General features: G+C 33.5%; 1 long non-coding RNA gene across 1 annotated transcript; it reads left to right on the plus strand.

The window, feature by feature from the left end:
* The first annotated feature begins 995 nt into the window (after positions 1-995).
* On the plus strand, positions 996-7476 carry LOC306876934. Its single transcript, XR_013784858.1, has 3 exons — positions 996-1075; positions 4712-4769; positions 6543-7476. It is a non-coding gene; the product is annotated as an uncharacterized lncRNA (long non-coding RNA).
* The last annotated feature ends 1603 nt before the right edge of the window (positions 7477-9079 follow it).

Raw genomic sequence — 9079 nt, forward strand, 5'->3', positions numbered from 1 at the left:
GTGTTCTAATGAGCTCTTATATGACATCTTTGTTTTATAATATATTTAAAATTTATGTTTTACATTACATTTTTACAGTATTAGAGTTAAAATGAATCTGAAGCACTGAATAAAAATAGTGAGAGAATTAACTAATTATTATTGTTCAGTATAAAAATACTGCAAGCACGTTTTTAAATTAAATACATTGTTTGAATGATCATAAAAACAACAGTACAAAATCATACATCTCATAAAAATAACAAAAATATATGATAAAATAAAAGTGCTAATTTGCCCCACTGTCACAAGCGGTTTCCAGTTTACACCTATGTCATAGAGCTACAAAACTATTAAAATTCAAAATTTTATAAAATTGTTATTTTTAGTTGTTTATGTTTATTTAAATGCTGCGTGACTGTGACATAATTTGTTGGACGCGCGCTGAGTCTCAATCAAACGCTGCAGAGCGGGAGTTACCATGGAAACGGCCACAACTCTCCAACTGACAGCTGCAACACTCCGTCTCTCGCTGCTGTTTTCACCGTTTTCGGGTGAGTTTAGTACCTAAAGTCACACAAATATTACATACAACTGTTCCTGACACTTTTCTTACTATTAATTGACACGTTTCTGTTGAATATTTAGGTCATAAAGACAGTTTAGTGTCTTCGAAAAAGTCCGTTAGCATCTCAACTGTTTTCAGACAAGGTATGCTAACTGGTATGCTAACTCTGTATATTGAGCTCTGATTTATCAAAGTTTTAACTTTTCATCACATGTTTATGTGTAACGTTAGATGGGAAGTTGTAATAGCTTTGTAAAGGTTTTTTCAATCGCTTACTGGAATTAGCACATACTACTAATAGAACTCTGCTAGATTAATTTATTTAGCCTAAAATATGGGCTGTATCTTTCCTGTTAATCAGTGAGCGTGAATTAACTGAATCTAATTAAAATGTGATTTGATATTTTATGGCAAGCTATTATTGATAAAAATTGTTCTGTGGTTTCAGGAATAACACTTCTGCAACATTAGAAGCTCCAAGATAACTATATTTCTGAAGGAAGTTGCTGACAGAGATGTGGGAAACAGGTAACATTAAGCTGAGAAAGATCATTAAATCACTTCATATGCATTTTTTCATTACATATTTGCATGTATCACGATCCATCTGTTACACTTCTTTATTAAAGTTATTTTAAGAAGGTTTTGACATCCAAACATGAGTGAGTGATGTTAAAATGTATTTTATTTCTGTGATCAGAGCTGGCTTTTCGGCCTCATTACTCTTCAGTTTTACATGATCATTCAGAAATCATTCTAATATGCTGATTTGCTGCTCAGGAAAATATTTCTGATTTGTATTTTGTTTGTGTGTTATTTTTTTATTTTTTAGGATTCATTGATGAACAAAGTTTAAAAGTAACAGTGTCTATTTGAAAAAAATATTTACTCTCACTCCTCATCAATTTAATGCATCCTTGCTGTATAAAAATATGAATTTCTTAAACCTCACTGACTGCATATTTTTGAACAGTATTGTACACTACCATTTAAAGGTCTGGAATCTATTTAACAATGAATCATGGAACAAAAATCAGTTTACACTAAAATGTTTATCAGCACATCTGTTTTGATAATAATCAGAAATGTTTCTTGAGCAGCAAATCAACATATCAAATTTATTTTTGAAGGATCATGTGACACTGAAAACTGGAGTAATGATGCTGAAAATTCAGATTTGATCACAGCAATAAATTACAATTTTAACATATCCAATTAAAAACAGTTCTCTTGAATTGTAATATTTCACAATGTTATAGTTTTAATGCGTTTTTTAATTTCTCTTTTACAATAAATATAGCTGTGGTGAGTAAAAGAGACTTCTTTCAAAGATGCAAAATATCCTACTGACTTTTGAACAGTTGTGTAAATTACAGTTATGATGTTCCTCTCACTTCAATAATACTGTGGCAAATGTAGACTATGTCTGTTCTCTGAATACTGAGGACAAATTATATGCTTACTAAGGGATATAGAATAAAATCGGATTGCGATTTAACCAAATTATAGCAAAGTAAGTTAAATAATGTCACAAAACTCTGGACTATTGACAGTACCCAGAATATCAGACTCCAGTAAATGAAGTAGGGGTGGGCGATATGGGAAAAATATCATATCACGGTTTGTTTTTAGAAATATCACGATTAACGATTTTATCACGATTCTTTGTCATGTTGGTTTTACAAGTTGTCTGAGCATTACAGCCAAACTAGAAAGACAAAGCCTTTCAAGGTAACACAAAAAAAAGACATGGCAGATATTTAGGCCAAAGTGGGCGAAGATAAAAATCTTTGTCATTATTTTATCTTTCTTATTAAAAAATAAGAACAAAGATGCACATTACAAATACACATAATATACAAATAAAACAAACAGTGCTTTATTTTCAGGTACAATTGGTGTATTTAGCAGAGCATTCAATGAAATTAAATGAACAAATATAAAAATAAAACACTACATAGACTGATTCCTAAAGCAACTGTAATAACGTTTTTCAGTCAAGAATAGTGAGTGATTTTTCTCTTTGGGTTTTGTTATATGGAGGACCAAACCTGCATAAATGAAATATGAATGAATGAATAAATAAATATATTAATGAATAAATAAATAAATGTGATAATAGGAAAATGAATAAACGACTTGATAAAATAAATATGATTAATTTCCAATAAAATAAAATTTTCCCCCCTTAATTTATTTTCTGCTTTTATACATTTATATAAAAAAAAATACTTTTATTTTTTCACTAATTCTTTTTTAATGTATTTTTATTATTTATACATTTATTTTGAGACTTATTTATATATAGTCAGAGTCAGACACCCAGAGGATGGTTGGTTTCTAGTCTAATAACTGGGTGTCATCACCCTAGGGTCTGACGTCGATGGTTCCAGGCTTCAGCTTCCTGTTTTTATTTCTGGAAAATATTTTAAATATTTCGGCACTAATGCGAATAACGTTCGGTGAAAATAACTTACAACTCTCCAGCTGATCTGCCACATCCCGTAGCAAACTGGATAATGAATTACTACTTGCCGCCATTTTCTTTGAAAACTCATCTCTATCGCTTAGCTGGGCTGACGATGCTAGCGCGAGCTCTCAACCAATGATGCACTGAAGCTACACGAGGACCACCATCCTCATTTACATGTTACACACGGAAAAGTAAAAATAAGTGAATAAATAAACACATGTGGGAATAAATCATTCAAAAAAAAAATGAATGCATAAATATATAAATAAATCTCAAAATAAATGTATAAATAATAAAAATACATTAAAAAGAATTAGTGAAAAAATAAAAGTTTTTTTTTTTTTTTTATAAATGTATAAAAACAGAAAATAAATTAAGGGGGGGGGGGGGTTACTTTATTACAAATTAATCATATTTATTTTATCAAGTCGTTTATTAATTTTCCTATTGTCACATTTATTTATCCATTTATTCATTAATATATTTATTTATTCATATTTAATTTATGCAGGTTTGGTCCTCCATATTGTTAACGTTAAATGAATAGTTCCCCCAAAAATAAATATTATGTCATCTGTCTGTCAATTCTGTCATAATGTTTTATTTTTATACCATTTATTCAAAAGTTGTTTTAAACCTGAATGAGTTTCTTTCTTCTGCTGAACATAAATGCTATTTTGAAGAAGGTGGAAAACCAAACAGTTGCTGGTCCACAGTGACTTCCATAGGATTTTTCTTTCCTGCTATCAAAGTCAATGTGGACCAGCAACTGTTTGGTTACCCTCATTCTTCAAAATATCTTATTTTGGGTTCAGCACAAGAAATTAATAGAGGTTTGGGATAACATGTGAGTGAGTAAATAATGACAGAAATAAAATTTTAGGGTGAACTATCCCTTTAATGACAGTCGACAGCATGTCTAGTGTCCTGTCCCTTTAAGACCTGCACGCATCTAATATACAGGCACGCATCTGTTTCTCTCTTAACTATATTTACTTTCATTTTAGAGATAACCAACTGAGTCTGTATGTAAACCTTGTGTGTTTTGACAGTATTAGCGCAAAAGATAAGTTAGTTGAGTAATCAGGCGCTGTTAGACAGGCTTTTTAGTGCACGTGCTTCAGGTGTATGCGCTCATAAAAAGCACACGTCAGACCAGCACGCGAATTAAACATTTAACCAGCAAGGCTCGTATGCAAATAATGTACTTTTTCGATCGCGAATAAGTGCAGTATCCTGTCACAGTAACTCTACTGCTGTATGTCGTGTTGTACAGAATATAGAGACGGAGGCGCCAGAACTGTATTTGACAATGTGCGCTGTAGCACGATACTACGATATTTCTTCAAAAGGAGATCGTGGAGACATTTTTATCGTCCACGATCAAAAATCGTCATATCGCACACCCCTAAAACTGAGTCCGAAATTTTGGATGCATTTTTTCGTATTCGTAATCCTAAAAATTTAACAGAAACCTTGCACACTGAGTCCGATGCGTGTTAATTAATCCGTTGCGAAAAAATTAGCAAAACAGTAGCCTACTGTAACACACTTGAAGAAGGCAACAAGCGTGATTGATTTTTGGGTTCTTTCGTTTTTTCAGCCAGCAGTTCTTTTACAGATCTCACCACAGCTCCGTGCAACACAACTTTGCGTGAACTACTACTAACTCTTCTCTTTTTCTCTTTCAGGTCTGCTCTGGGATTTTCATCTGGCTACCGTCACCCACTGGACAACCATGGCTTAGCTGTGAGTATGCAAAAAATTGATGCATGTACTGAATATTTTAACAAATAAAACAATAATAGTTGAACAGACATTACAAAGAAAAATTAATATATTTGGGGGGGCCTAGTTTTTTATACAAAAATGAATCTATCAATATACATATTCTAGATTTCTCCACACTACTAAATTGAGTCTTCAAGCATTGAGGATGATTTTGTTGTCCTCTCGCTTCTTAAAAAAACAAAGGAAATATTGGGTCCATCCAATCCTGAGATATAGAGAGGATGGAGAGTTCCCCCTCCTTATTAAGGAGCAGCGGGATTATCATGGGCGATTCAAAGTTTACTCCAGGATGTCAGGATGTATTGCTATAGTGATACTAGAGCCACATATTAAAAAGAAAACCACCAATTTCTGTGAACTCAGTGTGCAAGGATCTATATCTAGGCATGGGACGATAATCGGTTTCAAGGTATACCGCGGTTTGGAAAAGTCACGGTTTCAAAACCACTAAAATATTTCATTATAGCATTTCTGCGGTATGCACAGTTTTTTTTTTACATGTTGTCAAAGACAGAAAGTTCAGGACTCCCTCAGTTGTGTGCAGCGAAAAGCATAATGAGTCACACGGCCCCGTACCTCACCGATCCAAATTTAATCTGGGAAAGGGGAACATTCCTGCATCATAACTTGGACTGAAAAATGAATGTGTAGAAAGTCAGCATGTCTCCAAAAACCTTGTTAAGCTACAGGTTTAATGACTGCTTTTTAAATTATTTTGATAATTATTATTATTTTTTAAATTTACAGAAATTGTTTTGATTATGGTTTTGATTATTGAGCTGCAGGTTTAGGCTCACTTTAAGTGACTGCATTTTTATTTTATTTTTTCATTTATAAGGATTTCTTTTTTACAGAAAGTAATTTATTTTTTGATTATTGATTTATTATTTATTTATTATATGAGCTGCAGGTTTAGGCTCACTTAAGTGACTGTACTTAATTTAATTAAGAAGAATTCAATTATTTATTTTAATTATTTAGCTTGACATGTTTACCTTTCCAAAATGTTCTATATGTTTCTTAAAAAAAAATATTATGTTCAGTGGGGAAAAAAGTTGTTGTTTTCTACCCAGACATTTAAAAATAACATATTTTAGACCCATTTTAGCCCATGCCTACTATATACAGTGCTTTGTGCTGCAAGATGAAGTGGATGAACTTGACAATCGCCATTCTGGATTTTGGCGTTCGCTTGTACGGTGGCTCTGAACTGTCAAAATGCTTCCTACGGATGCAAGAAACGGAAAAAAAATCAAACCCGATCCATTTTTTTTTTTTTATGACGGACGAAAATTTCGGATGCGTTTTTATTTTTTTTCATATTCCCCATCCTTTCCTATCAAAATGCATGCTACGGATGCGAATATCGAACCTGATCCGAATTTTTTTTTGACGGACGAAAATTTCGGAGGCAGTGCGCAAACGTGATTGACACAATGTGAGATCGTATTTATTTTTTAACGTGTGAAAATTTCAGATGAAAATTTCGGACTCAGTGTGCAGTGATCTTTACTCTTAAACTCTCGAATAGCCTTCTGATTATGTTTGGAGCTCAGACACACTCTCTCTGTTTAAATCTAGATTAAAAATACATCTTTTTTAGTCAAGCATTTACATAACACATCTCATAACCTTGTACTCTAGTAATAAATGCACATGATCATCTTTTGAAATAATATGAACAGCATCTATGCTAATCCTTTTCCTTTTGTTTTCCTGTCTATCTCTCAGGTTGCCCATCCCAATGTTACTTCATCTTGGATCCAGCCTCACTTGTGGTGACTTCAGATGATGCCAACACTCATGAAGACTCCAGATGATGGCAACTAAAGATGAACATACCAACCTGACACATATTATGTATTGTAATCAATGCCTTAAAGCATACGTTGAGTGATTTTCAACCCACTTTGTATTGTTACTATGATGGTAATATATGTGAACGAACAATGTTTAATCTTTCTCTAAGCCCAATAATGTTTTACATTATCTGAATATTGTTTATTTACATATTACAGACTTTGTGACAGTATGAAGTGGATTTAAATTCACCAAACTTACCCTTTAATGTTTGTCTGTTTAACTGAACATGACTTTGAACAAATAACTTGTATTATCTTAGAGTTATTGACATATGGACGTTAATTTGTTTCCAGAAGATGCTCCCCTTTGAGTCACAGTCACCTCTGGTTGTTTAAAGGAATTTTTTATTATTATTCTAACCTTGAAATATGCATTTTCTAAAGCAGCTTTGATTGTGAAAAGCATTGTACCCTTACAACAGTTAACCATGTTTTTACTAGGGTAAATCTAGTAACCATAACTGTAGGAACTAGTTTATTTATTTTTCCTCAAATAAAGGTTTTGATATCATGGTTCTACTATAGTAATATTTTAGTAAGGCTGGAGTAAAACTGGTAACCATAGTGTTTGAAACCATGGTAAAGTTTAGGTTTAGTACTATGCTGTAATAAGACCATGAATTTACTACAACAATCATAGTTAAACCATGGTTAAATTTGTGGTTGACTTTTGTATATGGACATATGTGAATCGAATGCTTCTATTTGAAAGTCACATTGGATAAAACCATCTGATAAATATACTGTAAATGCATTTGCATGTTTAATCTGTTCACTGAAAATAAATTTGGAATTGCGATTTTACATTGTTTTTGATCCATTATTGTGTGCAAGGATATTTTGGTTAGCGTAATTGAACTGATTATGAACCACGGACCGACCGTGGACCGCCAGCATACAGTAATTATAAACCAGCGGCTCGTCAGAGGACCGCTGTCGGAAAAGCGGTGGCTGCCGCTGGTGGTCCGCTGGAATAACGATGAGCAAAACGCCGGTGAACCGCGGGCGGCGTCCGCCGGTGGGCCGCCGACTTTGACTCCGGTGGGCCACCAGTGGCCCGCTGGTCTTATGTTAGCTGGGGACTATTGCATTAATAAAATCATATCCATAGGTAACTGTTTAGAGCTACAATTGTAATTTGTGAATTGTTTTTTATAAAAATTTTTTGCTTCCATTATATTTGAGGGAGGGGGCACAACAATGCAATCCTGCTTAGGGCACCCATTTGGCCAGCAGCCGCCCTGGGGGCGTGGCAGAGTCTTAACTTTGATAAAGAATATCTCTTTGGCTTTGAGACTTTAGTCTTTGCAACTTCAGTGATCTTATCTATGCACAATCAGCTTGTAACACTCCAAAGAGAAAGGAAAACTTGAAATTGCATCATGTGACCCCTTTAAATGCACCTGATCCAGCCAATCAAGTCCTTCAGGCTTCTTTGAAAACTGCCTGGTTTGACCAGGGTTGGAGCTAAATTCTGCAGGGCTGTGGCCCTCCAGGAACTGAGCTCGACACCCCTGGTATACGCAGATCCATAAATATGCCTAGACGAGTAGCTGTGTGATATCGCTCTGTATCAGCATGGCTGTAATTCGGTTGTGGGCATGAGGCTGCAGTCATGCTGATGTGAAAGAGTGTGGAAAAATTAGTCTTTCTGTGAAAAATGTAAAAATCTTTATGACCGATAGGTGGTGCTATGTCCAAACTGCTCTTCTTGACACCCCTGAATTAGAGTTACATTTAAGCCATTTTAAGACATAAAGAAACTTATGGGAAAAATACTTAAATATGTCATTCTGATTATCAAAAATGAGTTTTAGGTGATAGAATAGTGACTGCTGGGTTACTTTAAGAACCAACATCTGAAAGAATATTAAAATATCGTTAATACATTTTGAGTTTCAGGCAAGCAAACTTTGGGAAAAATTTAAAAGTAAACAGTTTGTTTGTTTGTTTTTCCATATTTGAACTGTCTCCATTGGCATATAATGCAACAAAGTTAACATATTGCCAAATTGTCATTTTGAACACCCTCTCTCCCACACTGGAGTTTAATATTTTAAATTATATCACTATATTACATCACTATATTAATGTTTGTCTTTCTTCAGAAAACAAATATTAAAAAATCTCAAATTTAATTTGAGGACGTTTCTGAAATTTGGTTGATTTGACATGAAATAAACCCTTTTGCTTTTGAACTTTTCAATCAAATGGCCTAGAAAGCATACTTTTATTTTTCCATTTTGAATTTTTTGTTAAAAATATACTTATTGAAACCATCTAAGCCTCAATTTGCCTCGAAAAGCCTTTAGATTGAGGCCAGAGACTTTGCATGAAAGCACATTTTGCAAATATTTAAATTATTTAAATTAAAATAGTCTTTAAATGTTGACTTGAACAAATATT

Source organism: Barbus barbus (assembly GCF_936440315.1).
Source record: "Barbus barbus genome assembly, chromosome: 11".
In the NCBI taxonomy this organism is placed as follows: Eukaryota; Metazoa; Chordata; class Actinopteri; order Cypriniformes; family Cyprinidae; genus Barbus; species Barbus barbus.